Here is a 25,335-nt window from a genome sequence, read left to right as displayed (position 1 = left end):
TCCTTATTTTGTCTCTCTGATCCCTATCTATAGGATGTTCATCCCACAAATGTTTGTGTTGGGTGTGTGGGGGAATAATTTGACGCTGCACCATCTGAGGACCCTGTCCTCCTCCTCAATGGTGGATAGCTGTAGCCCAGTCAAATCAGCTCTTGGTGTGGGAGCAGTGCATTTTCCTACATATCCTTCCGACAACTCCACACAACCAGTGATGGACAAAAGAGCCACGATGTTATTTGATTAGCAGCGGCTCTCCTGTGTCCATCCATCAGGACACTAACTCAGCTCGACAACTCACCTTACTATCAACGACTTCCTCTCCTGCCTTCAGGTCTCCTACCTTCAGCATTTCATCTATGATTGGCGTAAGGATGGCAAGATCTGGACGCTGCCATTCTTCTTAGCGCGTTACCTGATGTGTGCTGTCTTACAAACACATCAACTTCCATTGGGGAAATTTTCAAAGACATGCATTACCCAATGCTGGTGACAGCTGGACTGCCCATCAGGTCTCCACAGGGATGCTTCCTGCATGTTGCCACTCCATCATGGCAGCGCAGAAGTCAGCTCTGACTGACCTGGACCCTGTACAGAGAGGCTGATCCGTCTGGCAATTAATGCTTCTGTCTGGATATCGCAAGTAGCTGGGTGGGGATGACCTTTTTTTACCAATTTCACTTTCATCTTTATTCACACATAAGGCTGTAAGCTTAATACTGTGTTTGCACTCACAGTCATTATCTTTGTCCTCATTCCAGTTCTTAACCATCATCTCTCCAAGCCTACATGCTAGTGAAATGGGCTTAAGGTGAGAAGTGCTGTGCTTTGTCTTAACACCATCACCACTTTTCACTTTAATCAAATGTGCACTTTCATTTTGTTCTTGCCCCTCCTCCTTTTCCTTGTTCCTTGAATCCTTTCAAGCCGCTGCTTTTTCCTATCTCAAGCAAATAATCAAACTGAAGCATGAGGCAAGAGTTTTCCCTAAAATATGCAGAGTGTCACATTGGGTAGGAAATGTGGTAAGGTGAGTTAGTGTCCTGATGGATGGACACAGGAGTCGTCTGAAGGATGTGTTGGAAAGTGCACTGCTCCCACATCAAGAGCTGCTTTGACTGGGCTACAGCTATCCACCTTTGAGGAGGAGGAGCCGCCGGCTTTCTCCATTGTATTATTAGCCTGATGGAGTAACAAAGGGTAGGAGTGAGCTCACGATGTAACGCTTGGCGGGGTGGATTCAGATTCAGCCCACCCCACCAGCAACTTAATTTCTTAATGATCAAGGTGCACTTTTTAAAGGCCACCAATGTACAAAAATTCGAACACTCCCCCCACCTTCTCCCCCCCCCCCCCCACCAACACCCCCACCTCCCACAGAACAGCCCCCCTCCACAACACAATTCCAAACCCATGGAAGGCACCCCATGGAACACCCCTTAGAACACTCGCCCACACCACCAAGCAATCACCATCTCGGGAATACTCCCCCGGCACTGGCCCCTGGACCTGTCTGGGCATGACCCTCCCTCCCCGAGCGATGCAGCCAACTGGGCTCCGCCAGGTGCATGCCAAACTTTACTTCAGCATGAAATGCGATTTCGGCGGCCTGTGGGATTTCCTTCTCCCATCGCAGATTCCACCCAGCAATAAGTGGGCTGGAAAATCTGCCGAACCTTCTGAGTATTTGCACAATAATTTATTGATATATCACATCAGAGCATCATTTGTATTTTGCTTCTAGATTTGAAAGTTGTTCTGGAATGTTTCACAGTGTACATTCTCATTATTATTAATATTGTTCTTTCAATCACTGGAGATTCACTCTGATTCCTGTTGTTTTTCTCCATCTCTCCATCTGATTCAAAGGTTATACGATAACACTCTGACAGATTCTTGTGTTGAGGATCTCGTCTCTGTTTTCAGTACAAACCAGTCACTGACCGATCTGAACCTGGGTAATAATAAACTGGGAGATTCAGGAGTGAAACTACTGTTTACGGCTTTGAGGAACCCAGACTGTAAAATACAGAAACTGAAGTAAGTAACAGACAATCTGTGTGGGATTGTGCTTATAATAACTGGATATCTAACAACATGTTTTGAGCACTGTTAATATTTATTTATAGAATTTGCAGTACAGCAGGAGACCATTCGGCCCATCGTGTCTGCACCAGCCCTTGGGAAAGAGCACCCACTTAAGCCCACACCTCCAACCTATCCCTGGAACCCAGTGACCCCAGCTAACCTTTTCTAACACTAAGGGCAATTTAGCATAGCCAATCCACCTAACCTGCACATCTTTGAACTGTGGGAGGAAACCGGAGCACCGGAGGAAACCCACGTAGACACGGGAAGAACGTGCAAACTCCACACAGACAATGACCCAAGCCGGGAATCGAACCTGGCAACTGTGCTACCACTGTGCCACCGTGCTCCCCTATAGTACCAGATCTGCTGAGTATTTCCTGAATATGTATTTATATTTCAGATTTAAAGCATTATTTGTATTTTGCTTCTTTATTTAGAAGTTATGTTTCTTGAATGTGTCACTCTGTACATTATTATTATCATTGACATTGTTCTTTAAAATACTGGAGAATTACTCTGACTCCTGTTATTTTTCTCCATCTGTTTTCCAGACTATTTAATACTGCTTTCACAGATTCTTCTGCCAGGGACCTGGCCTCCGCTCTCGGTACAAACCAATCCCTGACAGATCTTGACCTAGGTAATAATAAACTGGGAGATTTGGGGGTAAAACTACTTTCTGCAGCCATGACGAACCTGACTGTAAAATGCAGAGACTGAGGTCAGTACGAGTCTGAAATTTTTTCAATAAGTAAATATTTAGCAACGCATTTTGAACACCGTTACTAGTATGTTAGTCGAAAACTAAACACTGTCCATTATTCTTCATGTCAATTATCAATTTTTAAAAAACTGCATTTACCCTGAACCCTGTTGTTTCTCTCTCCTGATTCCCAGCTTATGGGATATCAGTCCCACATATCTTTGTGTCAAGGAAGCAGGGGAATAGCCTGATGGTGCACCCTCTGAGATCCCTACTCTTTGTCAGAGGTGGATAGCTCTCCCTGGTCACAGCAGCCTTTGATTTGCAAAAGAGTGATACAATGACAGTGAATGGAAGGATAAGAGAGTAGGAAATATTGGGGAGGAGGTTCTGTGAATGACCGATGACACCAGTACAGTAGTGAGAGGTGACCTTAGTTCAGATGATCAAGAAACAGAATCAGTTTGGGTAGAGATGAGAAATAGTAAAGGCAAGTGGTCACTTGTTCTGAGGGCCCCTAACACTAGTCACACTTTTGGACAGAGGAAATAGGAAAAAATAATTGTGGCTTGTAATAAAGATACTGCAATATCACAGACATTTAAAATTTTAACATTTTAACATATAAATATTCTAAATAACAGAACAGTCCGACACACGCAAGACACCCAGAGTAACATGCCCAATTTCCCCCCTCCCTAACTCCTAGCTACCCATATATTAGATTCCCTGCCGTTATTCTCCACTTCCATGCCTCCCCCTTCTGCTGACGGTCAGTTTTCCTTAAAGAAGTCGAAGAACGGCTGCCACCTCCGAGCGAACCCCTGTATTGAACCCCTTAAGGCGAACTTGATCTTCTCTAGCCTGAGAAACTCTGCCATGTCACTGACCCACACTCCCGACTTTGGAGGCTCCGAGTCTTCGCCGGACTTCCCCTGCACCTCCCACACCTGTCCTCGACCTCCTCAAAAAACCCACTCATCCAGGCCACCGTCATATGAGACCTGTGGACCACTTTGAACTGGATCAGGCTAAGCCTTGGACACAACGAGTATGCATTGATTCTTGTCAGGACCTTCTCCCATAGCCCAACCCCCCCCCCCCACCTCCCTGATTGGGTCCCCATCCCACTCCATCAATTCCTTATATATTTCCGAGACCCTCCCCTCCCCAACCCTTGTTTTTGACATCACCTTATCCTGTAGTCCCCTTAGAGGGAGGTGGGGGAATCTTGGAACCTGCCTCTGGACAAAGTCCCGTACCTGCAGGTACCATAACCCGTTCCCACCCGGTAACTCAAACCTCTCTTCTATCTCCTCCAGGCTCGGGAAACCTTCTTCAATGAAAAGGTCCCCAAATCTCTCAATCCCTGCCCGCTGCCACCTCCTGAAGCCTCCATCCAGCCCCCCCGGAGCAAACCGGTGATTGTCACAGATCTGTGACCACACCAATGCTCCAGGCGCATATGCTGCCTCTATTGTCCCCACACCCTCAGGGTTGCCAGTATACTGGGCTTTGAGCAGGCGAGAATGGCAGAGGTGCCATTAACAGAGCCTCCGGACTTGGGCCCTTACATGATCCGCCTCTACCTGCTCCCATACCGACCCCTCCCCCACTACCCACTTCCTAACCATCGAAATGTTAGCCACCCAGTAGTAATTAATGAAGTTCGGAAGGGCCAAGCCTCCCTCCCCGCACCCTGCTCAAGAAGGACCTTCTTCACCCTCGGGACTTTCCCAGCCCCAATAAAACCCGACATCGCCACGTTCATTTTCCTAAAAAATGCCTTGGGGCTAAAGATTGGGAGACACTGAAACACAAACAGCAATCTCGGGAGGACTGTCATTTTCACAGTCTGTACCCTCCCCGCCAATGACAACGAGAGCATGTCCCACCTACGGAAGTCCCCTTTCATTTGCTCAATCATCCTGCCCAAATTTAGTTCATGAAGCTGACCCCAGTCTCTTCCCACCTGAATCCCCAGATACCTAAAACTCCTTCCCACCACTTTGAATGCATGACGCTCAGTCTCATCTCCTGCCCCGTTGCCTGGATCGCGAAGACCTCGCTCTTGCTCAGGTTTAGTTTGTAACCTGAGAATCGGCCAAATTCCTCCAGTATTCCCATAATTCCTCTAATCACCCCCCCCCCCCCCCCAACGGGTCTGTTACATACAGGAGCAAATCGTCCGCATGGAGCGAGACCATACAGTTCACCACCCCCCCCCCCCCCCACTCTCACTATCACCTGCCAAATGTTCGATGCCCTCAGTACCATTGCCAAAGGCTCTATGGCCAAGGCAAACAGTAGTGGGGAGAGTGGGCACCCCTGCCTTATCCCCCTGCACAGACTAAAATATGCTGGCCGGACCCGGTTGGCCCTTACATTCGCCACTGGTGCCTGATAGAGCAACCGGACCCAATCCACGAATCCCTGCCTGAACCCGAACCTTCCCAGGGCATCCCACAGGTACCTCCACTCCAACCGATCAAAGGCCTTCTCTGCATCCATGGCCACCACCACCTTGACCTTGCGCCCCTTTGCAGGCATCAATATCACATTTAGGAGCCGTCTGATATTGGATTTCAGGTGTCGTCCCTTCACAAGTCTCATCTGGTCCTCTCCTTTTAACTCCGGGACACATGTCCTCTCTGCTCATGGCCAAGATCTTTGTCAGCAATTTAGCATTTATATTCAACAGAGAGATCGGTCTATATGACCCACAACTCTCTCGATCCTTATCCCGCTTCAAAATAAGGGAGATTGATGCCTACGAAACATTGGGGGGAGCACTTCCAGCTCCTTGGACTCATTGAATGCCTTTACCAGGAGTGGCCCTAGTAACCCAGAGAACTTATTATAAAACTCAACTGGGTGGCCATCAGGTCCCAGGGCCTTACCCGATTGCATCGCCCCCAACCATTCTATAACCTCCCTAAGCCCAATTGGGGCTACAAAACCCTCACACCAACTTCTCAACTATCCTCGGGAATTCCAGCCCCTCCAGAAATCACTTTGTACCCTCCTCCCCGGCTGGGTATTCCGATTTGTACAATCTACTGTAAAACTCCCGAAAAACATCAGCCACCCCTGCCGGATCCAAAATCAACTCCTCCCCCCCCCCCCCCCTGTATCTCTTACATTCCCAATCTCTGTTGCTGCTCCTGTTTCCTCACCTGATGTGCCAGCATCCTGCTGGCTTTTCCCATATTCACAGACCGCCTCCTTTACCCTCCTAAGTTGTCCCTCCGCCTTACCTGTGGACAGGAGCCCAAATTCCAGCTGCAGTCTCTGACGCTCCTTCAGAAGCTCATCATCCGGAGGCTCCGCACACCTCCTGTCCCACCTTTAAATTTCACAGACCAACCTGTCCAACTCTGCCCGCTCAGTCTTCTCCTTATTGGCCCAAATTGAGAAGAGTTCCCCCCTAACAACCACTTTCAGTGCCTCCCACACCACCAACGCAGAAACCTCACCACCTGTGTCATTGATCTTTATATACCCCCGAATGGTCTCCCTCACCCACACGCACACCTCCTCCTCCGCTAACAGCCCCACATCCAACCTCCATTGCGGCCGCTGGCCTTTCCTTTGCTAACTTGCAGGTCTACCAAGTGTGGGGCTTGGTCTGACACCACAATTGCTGAATATTCAGCATCCATCACTTCAGCCAGCAGGGTTTTGTCCAACACAAAGAAGTCTACCCAGGAATACACCTTCTGCACATGGGAGTAGAATGAAAACTCCTTACTCCTTGGCCTCCCAAATCTCCACGGATCCCCCCCCCCCCCCCCAAGCGCTCCACAAACCCGCGCAGCTCCTTTGCCATAGCTGATACCTTCCCAGACCTGGAACTCGACCAATCCAGCCTCGGATCCGGGACCGTGTTGAAATCTTCCCCCATAATCAGATGATATGAATCCAGGTCCCGGGTCCCGGGTCTTCCCCAGCATCCGCCTGACATACTCAACATCATCCCAGTTTGGGGCATATATATTTACCAATACCACGGCCATCCCTCCAACTTCCCTCTAACCATAACATATCTACACCCCCGGGTACGCCTCTATCTTCCCCAACTCGATCGCCACGCATTTATTGACCAGGATTGCAACCACCCTCGTTTTAACGTCTAATCTCGAATGAAACACCTGCCCAACCCATCCCCTCCTCAACCTAATCTGATCCCCCACCTTCAGATGTGTCTCCTGCGACATGGCCACATCCTCCTTCAGTTGCCTCGTGCGCGGACACATGGCCCTTTTGACTGGCCCATTCAATTCCAAGCGTTCCACGTGACCAGCCTGGGGGGGGGGGGGGGGCGGGGGGGGGTGGGCTCCCCCATGCTCCCCACCGACCAACCATAACCTCTCCTAGGCCTGTCTACGGCCCATGTCCCGCACCTCGCCTGGTCGTCCCTCGGGCAACCACTGTCATCAACCCTCCTCTTCCTCCATTTTGAAAGTCCCCTCCCCATCAGCAGTCTAGTTCCCATACCCACCCCTCCCACATTGGTCTTCAACTCAGCCCCCACTTTGCTCCCGTGAACTAGCCCTCCCAGCAAGCCTGGCAGCTCCCGCTCATGGCGCCTAGCATCTTCCCACTCTTAGTGCAAACAGTCGAAACAAAGGCAAGAAGCAAAAACAAACAAACAATCCCTCCCAAGGTCCGAGCACAAAGTCCCACCCCTCTTTCCTTTACAAGTTACTATATACCAGCCTAATCCCAAACTGAACCGAAACCCCCCAGAAAGGAACAAGCAAAACCCCCGAAATAAGTCCGAACAACACGGATCCAAAGTTTTACAAATCATAATTTGGTTCTCCTCAGTCAAAGTTCAAGATCCTCTTTCTCCTGACAGTCTATTATCCTTCATGAAGTCCGCTACCTCCTCTGCCAAGCCAAAGTACCATTCCCGGCTCCCATAGGTTACCCATAGCTGAGTCGGGTACAGTAGTCCAAACTTTATGCCCTTTTTGTAGAGGGCCGACTTGACCTTGTTAAAGCTCGCCCTCCTTTTAGCGAGCTCTGCCCTCAGGTCTTTGTACACCCGGATCTCAACATCTTCCCACGTACATCGCCTTGTCTGCCTGACGCACCTCATAATGCGTTCCCTGTCCAGTGTTGTGCGTTTTCTCTACTACTTGGTGTTTTCTGTGGCCCTGTTCCAATTAGGGCAATACTTTTTTCTTTATTGTCTATGTCCGAATGCTTAGAGTCGCCAGGTATCGAATGATACCACCACAAGTTTCAACCGACTATCGATCAAAGAGCCAAACACCAGTTAGTTAGTTCAAGGTCAAGGGTACTTTATTTATATTCAATTAGTCATGCAACATGAACACTAGTTAACTACGCCTATTACTAATACAACCTGTACTTAACTTCGGGCACCCGGCTTATGTCAGGAAACAGTGGCCGCTGTTCAATTCTGGATCTCTTGGGTTCGAAGTGATAACTGCTGCTCATCTGGGCTCATCCGTCTGGTAGTGGGCGTTGAACTCGAACTTGCTTCTGGTGTTGCTGCAGTAGGCGATGGCCGTGACCAGGGTACCAAGGCCAAAAGAGAGCGAACATATGGCGAACTCTTCTTTTTATACTCGGGAGGGGGGGGGGGGGTGTCTTTCGCTCTCTTTTGGGCGGTCCTTTGATTTGGGCCTTACTAATTGGGTGATCCCTGATCTCTCTGTTCGATTCCTTAGCCAATAAGTGGGCGAGGATCTGCATGGCTGGGCGTGTCCCAAGCAGTCATTGACCCCGTTGTTTGTGTTTCCCTTGGACAGGGAGTGGCGCCGAAATGTCTGGGGCTGCCCCGTTTGCTGGAGTACCAGTCCTTTGTTTTGGGGGAGATGGACCATCAAATGCTAATCGGCCTGATTAACATGCTAATGGGACGGAGTTTCAATGCCGTCTGGATTTTGCTGACAAATATGCATTTCAAACTCTGAGCCTCCTGATTCTTGGCTTGTCCATTTTACCCATCAGTCTTTGCGAGTTGCTCTGTACCTAGTTGGAAGTGGCCATCCCACACTCCGTCCTCTTGATCCTCAACGCGAAGCGTGAAGGATCACAATACTGGGTCTTCTTTGTTCTCTTGGGATGCCGGGTACCCTTAACCAAGGACAGGTTCTACTCTACTCTGTCCTATGGGTCCAAAAACATTCACCTAATTTCCCTAAACAACACATGTCTAAGAATTTCTAGGGGGCCATTTAACATTCTTTAAAAGGGGAACCTCTAACTGCCTCTAACTAGACTACACTCATGCTGCTCTTGTTACAATACAAAAAAAAATCCGATAGCAGCATCGCATTTCTTCCTATCACTGACATTCATACACAGAAAGTAAACTTTATTAACAAAAACAACAACCGCGGAATTTTTCAAGAAAAGGTTCAGAAAGAGTGTGGGGTTTGCTGGAGTCAGAGGAAAGGGGCTCTAAATGTATACACTGGGGGCGGGAGGCTCTCCGTCTTGATTTCTGCAATCTAATTGTCTGAATGACACTGTACAATATGGTTATTACTAGTAAGGCTTCCACTGTGTAGGACAGTGAATACCACTTGAGGAGGTTCTCACACCATGTGCTGGTATCGGTGGCTGGGTGTGTGTGCGGTGTAGTGTCCGGGTTCGGGGTGTCGTGTTGGGTGGTCGTGTTCGGGGCCTGTGTGGTGAGGGGGTAGAAGTGTGTAACGCGCGTAACTGGACTGTTCCAGCGATGATCATGGTGCCGATCATCAGGGTCGACTTCATCTTGTTTTGGTTTTCCTTCACCGTCGAGTGTCTTCGTATCTCTCGAAGGGAACAAGCATAGTGTCTGTTATCATCGTGTTGTTTAACATCTCGTATGTCCGTCTATGTCTCCTTAACATCAATTTTGCCACTATAATCGTCACCATATGTGACTCCCTCATTTAAAAAAAACCCAACCATTTGCGGAGACAAGACATTCCAAAAACAATTTCTGTGTCACAGCACGAACATTCTCGCAGCCTGTGGTCGATGAGCTGAGTGGGTGGACAATTTCTCCGTCCTCTGCAAACTTGTGTTTCCAACCAAGTGTTTCTTTCATGTAAATAGTATGTTGGGGGAATAGCAACCGAAGGGTTGCCGGGAAGGGTAAAAGTAGTGGCAAAGACCATTCTTTAAGTAGTCGAATGGGGTGGTGCGTATGATCCGTGGCAGGGCAAGAATGGGTGGGATCCCCGGGTAGTACCGTTGATCCATTACCCGAGCTTGGCTGACCAAATGAATAGGGAGTCCCCAGGCAGGGCGGGGATCAGTGCTGTTACTCCACTGCCTGAGTGACCTTCCAAGAGCGGTATGAATTTGTAACGACATGGATTCCAGACAAACTTGTTTTACTAACTGCCATGTGGTGTCAGACAAGTAATTATGGCTGCATCAAGAACTTTGGTGTGAGGCCGAAAGAATAAACTGTCAAGAAATTCAGTGAGGTCGACACAAATAGTTGCACAAAGAACAAACATTCAACATTAAAATAAACAAATTAAAGAAAGGAAAGCGGGCAGGCTCCATCAGGGTACAGGACACCGTAAATCTCCATCGGTTCCTGACTCTCATCATCTGGACACCTCAAGGTTCCATTTCGAATAGATTTGCAAAGGGGTGGGAGTGAGACTAGTAGCTGTCACCATCTCCCGGGTGCCAAACTCTTTCACGGAGTTTGCGTGCTAACGCGGCTTGAGCCGGTGTGGGGTCCATTTCGTCATTTCTTGTCAAGCGACAGGAGTTGTCACGGTGCCAGTGCTTCATGGTCCAGAGGGAGGTTGCAAGGGGGGTGTCGCTATCTTCGGGTGGCGGGTCAGGTTCTGGATTGGGCAGATAAATTGTTTCAAAGAGGCTGATCGTATTGTCGTCGCGGTGTTTGGGCCTGTAGTGACTGGGGCCTGGTTCGAGGAATCATTGCTCGGGTCTCTCAGGGGCTTCGGTAATGCTGTCGTTGTCGCAGGCAGCCGAATCAAGCGTCAGGGTGAAATTTGATTCTGGGGGCGTGGTCAAGGTCTTGTTTGTGGATGTGCTGCTGCTGGCGAAGGGGAACTCGGGTTGTCAGTGAGCAGTCCTCAGTGTCTGCCATCGCCAATGAGAGATGGTGCGAGTGGCTGCACTGCGTTCCATAAACCTTAAGCTGATTTACATGGAACCATCCTGATTTTCCTTTTGGAAACGTGATTTTATAAACCGAGGGGCTTGCCTTGTCTGAAATTGAATAGGGTCCTGCAAATTTAGGGGAGAGGAACGGACTAGGGTTGTACAAGGTGATCATTACTTGCTGTCTGACTGTATATTCCGTCTGTTTTATCAAAGCAGGCCTTACTCTGCTTTTGTTTAGCGCCTAGTCGAACAGCTGCAGCGAGCTGTGCTGCTTCAATATTCTCTACCATGTGCTGGACTGCTTTCTCATGGGTCAGGGCGGTGACTGCGGGGTTGGCCAAATCAAGTCCGAATAAGTATTCGGTACCCTTCATGGGTCGTCCGGTCATGAGGGTATGGGGGCTATATCATGTAGAGCTCGACACTGTGTTCCTGATAAACATCAGTGCGAATGGGAGCCCTGTGTCCCATGTTGTTTGGTGCTGCTGCACCATTTTCCTAAGCGTCACTTTTAGCGTTCGATTCATGAGCTCCACAATGCCGCTGGACTACGGGTGATAGGCAATGTGGAACTTCTGTTTAATTCCAAATATGGTCATTACATTTTTCATGACCCTTCCCGTAATGTGGGACTCTTGGTCCGATTCAATACTACGGGGGAGTCCCCATCTTGTAATAACCTGTTCTTTTAAGAGCTTTGCGGTAGCCTTGGCTGTTTTTGTTCTCAATTGGAACGCTTCAACCCATTTCGTAAATGTGTCTATCACGACTAACACATACTTGTAACCATTTCTGCAGGGGGGAGGGGGCCAATATAATCCAACTGGAGGTTTCTCCACGGGCCATTTACAGGCGCGTGTGTAGGAGCTGGGCTTTTCTTGCATACCTATCGGGGTTGTTTTGAGCACAAATTAAACAATTTTCGAAGTAGTAGACACGTCGGTTTTCAACTTGGGCCACCAGCAGAGGGGTCGGAGGTGGTCAAGGGTAGATTCAATCCCTTGATGTCCATGTCCGTCATGGAACTTGCAAATTATTTTGTTCCTGTCCTGGGTGGGGACTACATAAGCTCCATCTTTTAAAACGATTCCCTCGTGGACCGTCAAAGAATTTCTAAATTTTTCATAAGGGGCTGGGGAGTTTCCTTTCAAAATCTGCTTTAATGCTTCGTCTTCTTTTTATGCCTGGGCTAGGTCTGGATGTTGGTCTGTGAGACCTGAACTGCATGTCCTGGGGCACTCTGGGGGGGGGGGGGGGGGCGGGGTGGGGTGGTGTTGCCAAAAGTGGCCATGCCGTGAGCCTGCCTTTGCTAGGGTGTCGGCTTTCACATTACCGGGTGGGGAGGAGCGATGGTGACTTCTTACTTTGATGATGCCATATTCTCTGCCTTTAGCTGTCTGAAGGATATGTTTTAGTAGTGGGGCTGAGGGTAGAGGTTTTCGGTCCACGGAAATAAATCCTCTTGATTCCCACAGGGGTAGGAATTCCGTTAGGCTGTTGCAGACGTACAAACTGTCCGAATATATGTCTGCAGGGGTCGGGAATGAATCAGGGTGCTGGATGATGTAAGCAACAGCCGCTAACTCAGCTGCCTGCGAACCTAAGTGTCCAGGCAACTTTAAAGCTATCTCTTCTAAAGCGCGTCCCTGCGCATCCTCTACATAAATGGCACAGCCTGTTATCATTTTCCCCCCCTCAAGGACTGTGGAGGATCCGTCTACATAAATTCTTAGGGCTTTGTCTGTGGGCTGGGGTCCGATACCTGTCTTTCTTGGTACCGACTTTGGAACAAAAGGTCCTGTGGTGTGTTTTGGGGCTATGATCTCACACTCATGTGAATAATGCAAGTTATCGGCCAGAAACATATGCGTTTTGGTCCGTTTTACTGTGATGTTGTGACCCTGTAGGAGTAGGGTCCATTGCACTGCTCGAATTTGGCTTACTGTGCCATCTTTTAGTCTGCCGTCCAATAAAAGCTGTGTCGGGGTGTGCTCGGTCAAAATAGTGACTGGGTTGTGTCCGGTTATGTACAAGAAGTAATGTACCGCCCAGAAAACTGCTAATAGGTGCCTCTCGCAGGCCTAAAATCCTTGTTGACCGGGTCTAAGACTCGTGAGGCATAGGCCACGGGTCCCAGATGATCGTGCCTTTCCTGCAGGAGTACGACTGAAAGGGTTCGATCTGTGGTCGCTACCTCTATTGCGTACCGGGGTGTGGGGATCGGCGGCTTGCAATGCGTGGGCTGTGCTCAAGGCGCATTTCAATGCATCCACAGCATCTGTGTGCTGTGGAAGCCATTTCCATGCTGCCTGTTTCTTTAGTAAATCGGAGAGTGGGGATGCCTTTGTGGAGAATCCATCGATATGGTTCTGATAGTAACCAAACAGTCCTAAAAATTACGATGGAATCAATCCGTTTTGAGTTCTATTTCACGCTTCCCATGCGTGATGACTGTACCTAAATAAGTCACCTTTCCCTAAAGAATTTGGGCTTTCTTGGGATTAATTTTGCATCCAATCGTTGTAAGGAGTTCCAATAATTCAGAAAGAAGCAAGTCTGTAGGAGCAAGTCGTCCACATACTGAACAAGGCATTCACGTTGGGAAAATTTAGATAATCCGTTTGCCAATTGTCTGTGAAAAATGGAAGGGGAGTTGTGGAAGCCTTGTGGAAGGCACGTCCACGTGTACTGCTGTCCCAGGAAGGTGAACGCAAATTTATACTGGCATGCTTTGTCCAGTGGAATGGACCAAAAGCCATTACAGATGTCTAATACCGAAAAAAATTTCGACTGGAGTCCCTGTCACAACATGGTTTCGGGACTTGTGGCAACGGAGGGGGCTGCTAGGGGAATCACTTTGTTCAATTCTCTGTAGTCGATGGTCAGTCGCCATGATCCATCGAGTTTCCTTACTGGCCAAATCGGGGCATTATTTGTCGATGCAACGGGTCGAATCACACCTTGTTTCAATAAGCTTTGAATTTCTTTGGCTATCTCTTCCTCGGCTTGCTGGGGAAAGCCGTACTGTTTCTGGGGCTTGGGATCGGGACCTGTAATGTTTACAACACCTGGGATTTTACCGCAGTCGTGCTTGTGCTCGGCAAATGCTGTCTTATGTATTTTAAAGACCTCTCTAACTGCTTTGTCTGTGGTAATGGTTTGTGGATCAAACCAGTACTCTCCTACCGAGCTGATTCTATGGGCATAATCTCCTACTTTGAGCGTGGCGGGGGCTCGTGCTGCTCTAGTCATTTTCCAAATGCATCAGTTAACTGGGTCGAATGAGAGGTCGTGTGTACTCATGAAATCGATACCTAGAATGTGTTCTGCTGCCTGGGGCAAGTCTACTGAAACAACCGAATGTTTTGTCCCAATATTACCGAGCTGTACGTCCACAGGGGCTGTGATGTGTCCCTGCTGGAGGTGACCTGTAAAGCTACTAAGGGTAATGATATCCGTAGTGGGCCAAATCTCTTTCTGGAACATGATGTAGGAGTTTAACGTGGTTCGGGACCCTCCTGTGTCCCAAAGGAACTCTACGGGGTGTCCCCGGACTGTGCCTGTGACTAAAGGTCTTCCGGACTTATCCCAAAGGGTATCGCAGACCCAAGTTGGGGAGTCTGAACACCGTCAATCAGTGCCACTCCTGGCCGAATTATCTGGTTGGGCGCTAATGCGGTGACTGGGTCAGGTATTGTTTCTGCGGGTGGGGGGGGGGGGGGGAGGGGGGGCGTTTGGGTGCTGATTCCTTTTCTGCTTCGGGGGGGGGGGGGCATTGCATTCTCAAGCATAATGTCCTTTGTGTCCGCAATTATAGCATTCCTGTGTTTTGGGGTGCTGCGCTGTACCTCTGCCTTCATTTACCCATGCGGGGTCTTGGTGTGCCCTTACTGGGTTCATTGTGGCATCCACTGTCTCATGTTCTGTCTTTTTCTGCATCGACTGTTCCCAAGCTCTGGACAATCGTTTCAGAACCCACACTTCATTGTGTGCTGGGTCTGAGGAGTCATAATTGGCGCAAGCCTTCTGTCCTGCCTCTGTGGCGTGGGACACTAACGTACTTGTCCATTTGGCCGTATTGTCTGCTGGTAGATGGGCACGGGCTAACTCACTGAATACCGCAGTGAAATGGATCCAAAGGCGTCCAGCAAACGCTGTGGGATGCTCTCCGTTTTTCTGCCTGCACCGGTTGAGTCCGTCAACCGGATCTCCTCTGTTATACCCTATGGCTCTAAAATGGCCGTTTTCATTTCTTGGAGGCTACCTCCTCCTACATTTTGTGGGTCGGGAAGGGCTGAACTAACTGAGGGGTCTAAGCACATAACTATGAGCTCCAGCTCGTCTAAACCATACATAAGGGTTTGTTGTTTTGCTCACTCGAAAAAGTGACGTGGGTCCGACGTGGGGTGGAAAGTATCTATATTCTCACGGGCGTCTCGTGATCGATAATGGGGTGGTGTACACAAAATCGGGTTGGTCTCCCGTGGTCACCCTGCGCTGTGGTGATGGGGTTCATTGGGTTGGGTGCTGCCTGTGCAGTCGGTGGTGTGGGTGCTTTTCTCTTCGGGGCCTGGGGGGCTCTACTTTGATTCTCGGTCTCGCTTACGTACCGTTGGGCCGTTTTGCTGAGTTCCTGCCAATCGACGCCGTCTTCCTGGTCTAGCTGTGGGCCAAAGGTGTCTCTAAACCCATTTTGAACTCATAGCAGGGATTGCGACCTTGCAATTTGCTGCCTGCATTTGGCATGGTCCATCGAACTCTGCCTCTGTTCCGTGGTGGAACTGTGGAGTGCTCGGAGGGCTGCTTTTAGGTCCTCACATTGTTTCTTTAGCTGCTGTACCTGATTCTCTGTCTCTTCTCTTCCCAGTGCAGCACGCTGTGTGTTCTGGTAGGCTTTATCATATTGGATTTGGAAGCTCCTAAGGTGGGCGAGACAGGATTTTTTATTTTTTTGAAAATATTGTTATTCAAATTTTCAACAGATTTTCAACAAACCCCTCCCCTCTACAGAAAAAAGAAACCAGAACATAAGAACACCACCCGCAAGAATTATACATAGAGTTTCCAAAAACTACAATAACCCCCATATAACAATAAAAACACAAATAGGGAACACCCTACCCTAACCGAAACGCCACCCCAGAAGAACCCCGCCCCCCCCCTCCCTGGGTTGTTGTTGCTGCTGACCTCCTCCGAACGCTCCGTGAGAAAATCTAGGAATGGTTGCCACCGCCTGAAGAACCCTAGCACAGACCCTCGCAAGGCAAACTCTATCCTCTCCAGCTTGATGAACCCTGCCATGTCATTAATCCAGGATTCCACGCTCGGGGACTTCGCATCCTTCCACAGCAGCAAAATCCTCCGCCGGGCTACCAGGGACGCAAAGTCCAAAATACCGGCCTTTTCGCCTCCTGCACTCCCGCTCGTCCGATACCCCAAATAAATGCTACCCCCCAGCTCGGCTTGACCCGGGCGTTCACCACCTTGGACATAGTCCTCGTAAAGCCCCTCCAAAACCCATCCAGCTCCAGGCACGTCCAGAACATATGGGCATGATTTGCTGGGCTCCCGAGCACCCAACACATCTGTCCTCCACCCCAAAGAACCTACTCAACCTCGGCCCTGTCATATGCGTTCTGTGAACAACGTTAAACTGTATCAGGCTGAGCCTTGCGCAAGAGGAGGAAGAATTAACCCTACTCAGGGCATCAGCCCACAGACCCTCATCTATCTCCTCCCCGAGCTCCTCTTCCTATTTGCCCTTTAGCTCCTCCACCGAGGTCTCCTCCTCTTCTTGCAGCTCCTGGTAAATCGCCGATACCTTGCCTTCTCCAACCCATATCCCCGAGATCACCCTGTCCTGAATCCTGCGTGCTGGAAGCAGCGGGAATTCTCTCACCTGCCATTTCAAAAACGCCCTCACCTGCATATACCTAAAAGGGTTTCCCGGGGGTTGCCCAAATTTCTCCACCAGCGCCCCTCGGCCCGCAAACGTCCCATCAATGAACAGGTCCCCAATTATTTTAATCCCCGCCGATGCCAGCTCAGAAACCCCCCATCCATCCTTCCCGTGACGAACGGATGGTTCTCTCGAATCGGGGACCAAACCGAGGCCCCCAGCTCACCCCTATGATGCCTCCACTACCCCCAAATCTTCAGAGTCGCCGCCACCACTGGACTCATGGTGTACCTTGTCGGCAGGAGTGGCAACGGTACCGTCACCAGCGCCCTCAGACTCGCGCCCACACAGGACGCCATCTCTAGCCTCTTCCACGCCACCCCCTCCCCTTCCATCGCCCACTTACGGATCATCGCCACATTGGCTGCCCAGTAGTAGCCACATAGATTCAGCAACGCCAGTCCTCCTCTGTCCCTGCTACGCTTCAGGAAAACCCTTTTTACCCTCGGGGTCTTATTCGCCCACACGAATCCCATGATGCTCCTGATTACCCGTTTAAAAAAGGCCTTGGGGATCAGAATGGGAAGGCACTGAAATACAAAGAGAAACCTCAGAAGGACCGTCGTTTTAACCGACTGCACCCTACCTGCCAGTGAGAGTGGGAACATATCCCATCTTTTAAAATCCTCCTCCATCTGCTCCATCAACCGCGTCAAGTTGAACTTGTGCAGAGCCCCCCAACTCCTAGCTACCTGGATCCCCAGGTACCGAAAGCTCCTTTCCGCCCTCTTCAGCGGAAGCTTGTCTACCCCCCTTCCCTGGTCTCCCGGGTGCACCACAAAGAGCTTACGTTAAGTTTACACCCCGAAAAGTCACCAAATTCCCTAAGGATCCGCATGACCTCCGCCATCCCCTCCACTGGGTCCGCAACATACAATAACAGGTCATCGACATACAACGACACCCGGTGTGTGTCCCCCGAACCAATACCTTCCAGTTCCTGGACTCTCTCAATGCCATGGCCAGCGGCTCTATTGCCAGTGCAAACAACAAGGGGGACAGTGGACACCCCTGCCTCGTCCCCCAGTACAGCCGAAAGCACTCCGACCTCCGCCAGTTCGTAGCCACACTCGCCACCGGGGCTTTATATAGTAGCCTAACCCAACTGATGAACCCCTCCCAGAACCCAAACCTCCGCAACACCTCCCAAAAATACTCCCACTCCACCCTATCGAAGGCCTTCTCCACGTCCATAGCCGCCACTACCTCCGCTTCCCTCTCCACCGAAGGCATCATAATTAAATTAAGGAGCCTCCGCACATTGGTGTTCAGCTTACCGTTCACAAATCCCGTGTGGTCCTCATGAATCACCCCCGGGACACAGTCCTCAATTCTCGTGGCCAAAATCTTCGCCAGCAATTTCGCGTCGACATTGAGGAGCGAGATCGGCCTGTACGATCCACACTGTAAAGGGTCCTTGTCCTGCTTCAAGATCAAAGAGATCAGCGCCCTGGACATCATCGGGGGCAAGGTCTCCCCCTCCCTCGCCTCATTAAAAGTCCTCATTAGCAACGTGCTCAGCAGGTCCACGTACTTCCTATAAAATTCTACCAGGAACCCATCCGGCCCCGGGGCCTTCCCTGCCTGCATGCTCCCTAGTCCCATAACCAGCTCCTCCAGCCCAATCGGTGCCCCCAGCCCAACCACCTGCTCCTCCTCCACCTCAGGAACCTCAGCCGATCTAGTAATTGGCACATCCCCCCCCCCCGCCCTGTCAGGGGCTCAGGCCTATACAGCTCCTCATTGAAGTCCCGAATGCCTCGTTTATTCCCACCGCATTCCACACCGTGTTTCCCCCCTTTATCCCTAACTCCACCAATCTCCCTCGCTGGCTCCCTCTTCCGAAGCTGATGTGCCAGCATCCGACTCGCCTCCTCCCCATACTCATATGCTGCCCCCTGCGCTTTCCTCCACTGCGCCTCTGTTTTCCCAGTAGTCAGCAAGTTGAATTCCGTCTGGAGGTACCGTCGCTCCCTAAATAGTCCCTCCTCGGGGGCCTCTGCATAGCTCCTGTCCACCCTTAATATTGGGCGAGACGGGATTGATGTGCCCTCTTAACATCATCCATTTCCTTGTCCTTCGCTGCTAACTGCTCCCGGAGCTGTACATTTAATCTCTCGCATTCACTTAAATCTCCCTCTATACTTTTCTCCTTCTCATCTAGCTGCTTGCGGAGCGTCTTCATGACCTCTTCTGTGCCTCGCAATTGTGCCAGACAGGACACGATTGCCATCGGCTTACGAACCTTAGTCAAACTCTTTTTATGGATCTCGGCCACTCTGTCCCACCAAGTCTGTCCTATGCTGCCAGGACCTGTCTCTTCATTCGCGCAAAGTTCAGACCAGAATGACCATCCTTTCCTCTTTATGTACTTCCTGATCTCTTCTTCCCATACTGGACACTGTTTTGATCTATTGGTCGCTGCGACCTCGGGCTCTTGTGGATGCATAAGGCATTGCCTTTATGGCCATCCCGACAAATACTTCTGTCTCTAACTGGAAATTTGGAACAAGGGGGAATAAAGCGGTGGTGCAAACACGGGTATGGCTTAAGCTATTTTCCAGTTTACGCAACTCCCGAAAGTTTCACGCAACAAAATCTATCGAGTTTACCTTGTATCCCTTTGTTAGTACGCATGCAAATTACACATTTCCGAATTCTGGAGGTTTGATCGATATTGGGTTCGCTTGTGGTTTCTTTTACTTTGCCAATTTGGATTCTAATTCAAATGCTTTGGCGGGTTCGCACGGAGTGTCACGGTCACTTCTGGGTCAAATCCCGCCAGAGTCGCCAATAACTGTTGTGCGTTTTCTCTACTACTTGGTCTTTTCTGTGGCTCTGTTCCAATTAGGGCAATTCTTCTTTCTTTATTGTCTATGTCCGAATTCTTAGAGTCCCCAGGTATCAAATGATACCACCACAAGTTTCAATCGACTATCGACCAAAGAGCCAAACACCAGTTAGTTAGTTCAAGGTCAAGAGTACTTTACTTACATACAATTAGTCATGCAACATAAACACTACTAATCAACTACGCCTATTAGTTAATCTATCAACTTAATCTACAACCTGTACTTAACTTCGGGCACCCAGATTCGGTCAGGAAATAGTGGCTGCTGTTCAATTCTGGATCTCTTGGGTTCAAAGTGGTAACTGCTGCTCAGCTGGGCTCATCCGTCTGGTAGTGGGCGTTGAACTCGAACTTGCTTCTGGTGTTGTTGCAGTTGGCGATAGCCGTGACCGATGTACCAAGGCCAAATGAGAGCGAACATATAGCGAACTCTTCTTTTTATACTCGGGAGTCTTTCGCGCTCTTTTGGGCGGTCCTTCGATTTGGGCTTTACTAATTGGGTGATCCCTGATCACTCTGTTCAATTCTTTAGCCAATAAATGGGCAGGGATCTGGATGGCTGGACGTGGCCCAAGCGGTCATTGACCCCGTTGTTTGCATTTCCCTTGGACAGGGAGTGGCGCCGAAATGTCTGGGACTGTCCTAAATTGCTGGAGTACCAGTCCTTTGTTATGGGGGAGGTGAGTCACCACCTGCTAATCGGCCTGATTAACAGGCTAATGGGACGGAGTTTTGATGCCGTCTGGACTTTGCTGACAAATATGCATTTCAGGCTCTGAGCCTGCCTGATTCGTGGCTTGTCCATTTTATCCATCAGTCTTTGCGAGTTGCTCTGTACCTAGTTGGAAGTGGCCATCCCAGATGGCTCCACCAGGAACCGATGTAATCGTACCACGATCGTCCTAGGCAGCTCGCCCCCCTTGGAGTTTGCGCATCAGTGCCCTGTGGGCCCGATCGGCCTCTAACGGTCGATCAAACACACCTTCCCCAAACAGCTTCTCCAACATCTTCCCCACATACGCACCAGCATCCGATCCTTCGATTCCGTCCGGCATACCCACAATCCGAATGTTCTGTCTCCGAGAGGAATTTTCCAGGTCTTCTACCTTCTCCAGCAGCCTCTTCTGCTGGTCACGCAGCATCCCAATCTCTGCTGCCATTGAGGTGAACTGTTCCTCCTGCTCCCCCACCTGCTCCTCCAACCTCTGGATCGCCTGCCCCTAAGCCGCCAATTTCGTCCCCACACTGTCAACCACTGCCTTGATCAAGTCCACCGCCTGGGCCAGGTCCTCTGCACTCTCCTTCCGTTGTTGGGTAAATTTCTCATTTAAGAAGCTCACCGACTGGTCCATCGACCACTCAGCTGACTGGGTCCGACCCTGTTCGGTTAGAGTGTATATAAGACAGTTTCTTAGAGTCGTATGTCCAAGTGCCAACCATGGAACAGGTTATTTTAAACCTTGTAATGTGCAATGAGTCAAGATTAGTTAAAGACATCATTTCAAAGGTGCCTCCAGGCAGCAGTGATTGTAAATGTTAGAAGTTTTCCTTCAGTATTAAGGGTGAGATGCCTTGGTTGAAGTCTCGTGTCTTAAACTTAAATAAAGGCAATTAAAAGGGTATGAGGACAGAGTTGGCTAAAGTGTACCTGGTAAATAGCACAAACGTTTGTTCACTAGAGAAACAGTGGCAGACATTTAAGGAGGCATTTCATAAGGCTCAACAAAGATATATTCCAATGAAAAATAAAATTATCTGGGAAGAATGAACCATTCATGGTTAACTAAGGAAAGGTTCACTTTATTAATCTTTGAGATAGAGGGATTGTCCTGTGGAGAAAGATCAAATAGACTGAGCTTTTGTTATCTGGAGTCCAGAAGAATGGGTGTGTAAGCTCATGTGTGTTGTCTGTCCACAATCAGGGGACAAAGATGAGGGGGTCGATACTCTGTGGAATTCTGTTCCCGAGAGACTGGTGAAGGCAGAATCAATGAATATATTCAAGGCCGAGTTAAGATAGATTTGTGATTAACCAGGAATCAAGGGTTCTGGGGAGGCGACAGGTAAGTGAGTTCAGGGCACAATCAGGTCAACCAGGATCTTATCAAATTTTATCGAGCAGGCTCGAGGGCCTGAATGGCCTACTCCTGCTCCTAGTTATTCTGTTCTTATTCCAACTCAATCCATATCCTTCAGACTGTTCTGTGTGACCAGTGATGGATACAAAAGCACGATGGCTGGAATTTTCCAGCCGCTCCAGTGGTTGGATCTTCTAGTCCCACTGCTGGTGAACCCCCACTGCAGGTTTCCCAACGATGGGGTTGCATTCAATGGAAACTCCCATTGACCATAGCGGGACTAGAAGATCCTGCCACCACCCAACATTAAGCCACCTCCACTGCCACGATAAACGCCATGGGTGGCGCAGATAATCCCGTTCAAAATTTTGTGGTCACCAGAGGTTCTCCTGTGGCCAGTCATTAGGCCATTCACTTTCCCAGCTCCACAAACCATTCGCTCTGCCTTCAGTCCACCCTGCTCCAGCACTTCATCTTCCATTGGTGTAAGGAAGGAAAGATGCAATGCCACAATCCACATTGACTCGTTCCCTGACATTGTTTGCTCTTTTCCACAAGCACCCAAATTTTCATGGTTACACACACATCAAAGACAGGCACTACCCTATGCTGCTGCAAGCCTGACTGTCCATCATGCCTCCACAGAGATGGAAGGCTGTACGTTGAATATTGTGTGCTGCACTCAGCTTGTCATAAGGGCATTGATTCTTTTGTAGCATCATAAACACAGTCCCACACATGCTCACTTCCTCAACAATTTCCATCCACACTTTTTTGGTTTGATAGGATATCGCCTCCCCTCCTGAGGAAACAGAACCTCCCTCTGCGCCTGAGCAGCATGGGAAGCATCAGTGACTAGGAACAGTGTTTGGTCTGCCTTTTGCCCATTTTAGCTCTACATTCAGTAAGCAGAGCTCCCTTGTTTGTCCCTCCAGAGTGTTTGAAAGTGCTGCTGACTGCCTTTAAAATTGATGGTGACAGCATTGTCTTAACTGGGAAGCTGGGACTTCCCCTGCACATGGCATCCTAGTGCATGGCTCCCCCAGCCTGCCAGACGATTAAATGTTTGACTCTGACAATATTATGTTCAGAGCTCTGCCGATGCTGCTCACACCACCCACATGCACACCTGATGTCAGGACTTCATAGCTTATGTCAAAATCACAGCCAATATCTTCACCCCCATCACAACACCAGTCCTGAATTGTGCATTCTGAATGTCTCTTACTGTACATTATTATCGCTGTTGATGAAATTCTTTAAAATACTGGGATTTACTGTGCTGTTTTTTTTCTCTCTCATCCCCAGTCTGTATAATAACGCTCTCACAGATACTTGTGCTGAGGATATCGACTATGCTCTCAGTACAAACCAGTCACTGACGGATCTGAACCTACAGGCAAATGCCTTCACAGACCAATCTGTCCCTGCTCTCCGCCACTTCATAATGACCTGCAGGAGTCTGGCGGGGATAAAGTGAGTGTTTGTGTTAATTTCTGGTGTAAGAATTAAAATACGAAGGGGACTTTGAAATATAAATTGGCCTGAATCTTCCAAGCAGCAGCAATTATAAGTGAATAGCAGCTGTGTGCACAGATTCTCCTAACCTGAAAGTGCTGCATATTTGTGCGGAATCTTCAGTACAGTGACCCTAAGGAGCTCCATCAGAGCAGAGTAGAGTCGAGGATGATAGGGAACACATCCAATTTACAGCACGAGGTGTCTCTGATGAGGTTAACGGTCCGGAATTTTTATTAATATTAGTAAATGTGTAGATGGTTGGGTAGGTAGGTGAGTGAAGTGTGTGAATAAATGGTTAATTGGGAGTGTCAAGGAAGTAATAGCTGGGTCATGTAGTTCGTAAAGGGATCAGGAAGGGAGTTGGGGGATAGCCAAGAGGTTGGGGTGCCATTCATGTCTGATCGGGATCTGGAAAGTTAATTGGGGAGGCGTCTCGTCGGGTTGGGGAGGGTAGTTGAGTCATCGAACTCAGTGGGTAATGGGGTTAAATCGGGGTTATGGGGTTCGGTCAGCAACATTGTCAGGTCAGGATTTGGTCAGATTTGGTCAAAGAGTATGTTGGAGGGGTTCAGGAGGTAGTCAAGTTGGTGGAGTGGTTGTGGGGTAGTTGAGATGAATTGGGAGGGGGTCAGATGGAGGGACGGTATGTGATCAGTGGAGGTGATTGGGGGACTCTGTTGTGGAGTTACCCAGGTATTAGAAGGTTTCACTTTGTCTAACATTTCCTGGGCAATTATCTCGGGGAGCCCTGCGGATCGTTTCCAAGTTTCCAAATCTAATTCGGAGCCAGAGACATTAACATAGGGTCACTGGCAGCAGGGGAATTTCCCAATGGAAGTTTGAACCCTGGGGCAATTTCCACGTAGGTCCATGTGTCCGACATCCTGAAGCGCATTGTCAGTCGTTTGTCTGGTTTCCGGTAATCCAGCGACAAAGAGATTTGTCTGATAAACTCCACTTTCCTGTTATTTACACTGGTGTTCAATTTGCTTATTTCCTGTTCAATCTTTAATTCGTTTCAGGCTGGAGGATAATCAGTTCAGTTCACATGGAAAAAATCAGCTGAAGTCGCTGCAGGGATCCAGGCCTGGACTGAATGCTCTCATTATCTGAAGATTTCTGTCTGATTTCCTGTCCCTCCCCTTTAACCGGCCGTGCTCCAGGTTGAAATCCTATTGGCCGTTTCCCAGTTTCTACCTCGAGCTGAGTGAGTGTCATCTCCCATTGTACGAAGTCTGACAACACCAGGTTAAAGTCCAACAGGTTTGTTTCGATGTCACTAGCTTTCGGAGCGCTGCTCCTTCCTCAGGTGAATGAAGAGGTCTGTCCAGAAACACATATATAGACAAATTCAAAGATGCCAAACAATGCTTGGAATGCGAGCATTAGCAGGTGATTAAATCTTTACAGATCCAGAGATGGGGTAACCCCAGGTTAAAGAGGTGTGAATTGTCTCAAGCCAGGACAGTTGGTAGGATTTCGCAGGCCAGATGGTGGGGGATGAATGTAATGTGACATGAATCCCAGGTCCCGGTTGAGGCCGCACTCATGTGTGCGGAACTTGGCTATAAGTTTCTGCTCGGCGATTCTGCGTTGTCGCGGGTCCTGAAGGCCGCCTTGGAGAACGCTTACCCGGGTTACCCCATCTCTGGACTGTAAAGATTTAATCACCTGCTAATGCTCGCATTCCAAGCATTGTTTGGCATCTTTGAATTTGTCTATATATGTGTTTCTGGAACAGACCTCTTCATTCACCTGAGGAAGGAGCAGCGCTCCGAAAGCTAGTGACATCGAAACAAACCTGTTGGACTTTAACCTGGTGTTGTAAGACTTCGTACTGTGCTCACCCCAGTCCAACGCCGGCATCTCCACACCATGATCTCCCATTGTGACATCAGAGACCCAGCAACAGGGTCACGAGACTCCACCACCGGGTCCCACAGTGCTGCTTCTGCAGGAGATCCGGGGCTGAATGTTCCCCAATGGGTCACTGGGGAAATGTACAGAGAGGAAGGACCCA

The 25,335-nt window shown here is 49.3% G+C and overlaps 1 pseudogene; it reads left to right on the top strand.

The window, feature by feature from the left end:
- The window catches only part of LOC140411382 (NACHT, LRR and PYD domains-containing protein 3-like), a 219,801-nt pseudogene extending 195,373 nt beyond the window's left edge, over positions 1 to 24,428 (top strand).
- Positions 24,429 to 25,335: the final 907 nt, after the last annotated feature.

The sequence above is a fragment of the Scyliorhinus torazame genome, chromosome 4, assembly GCF_047496885.1.
Source record: "Scyliorhinus torazame isolate Kashiwa2021f chromosome 4, sScyTor2.1, whole genome shotgun sequence".
Classification (NCBI taxonomy): domain Eukaryota; kingdom Metazoa; phylum Chordata; class Chondrichthyes; order Carcharhiniformes; family Scyliorhinidae; genus Scyliorhinus; species Scyliorhinus torazame.
Note: the sequence above shows the minus strand (reverse complement) of the source record. Positions and strands in the feature narration are given on the sequence as shown.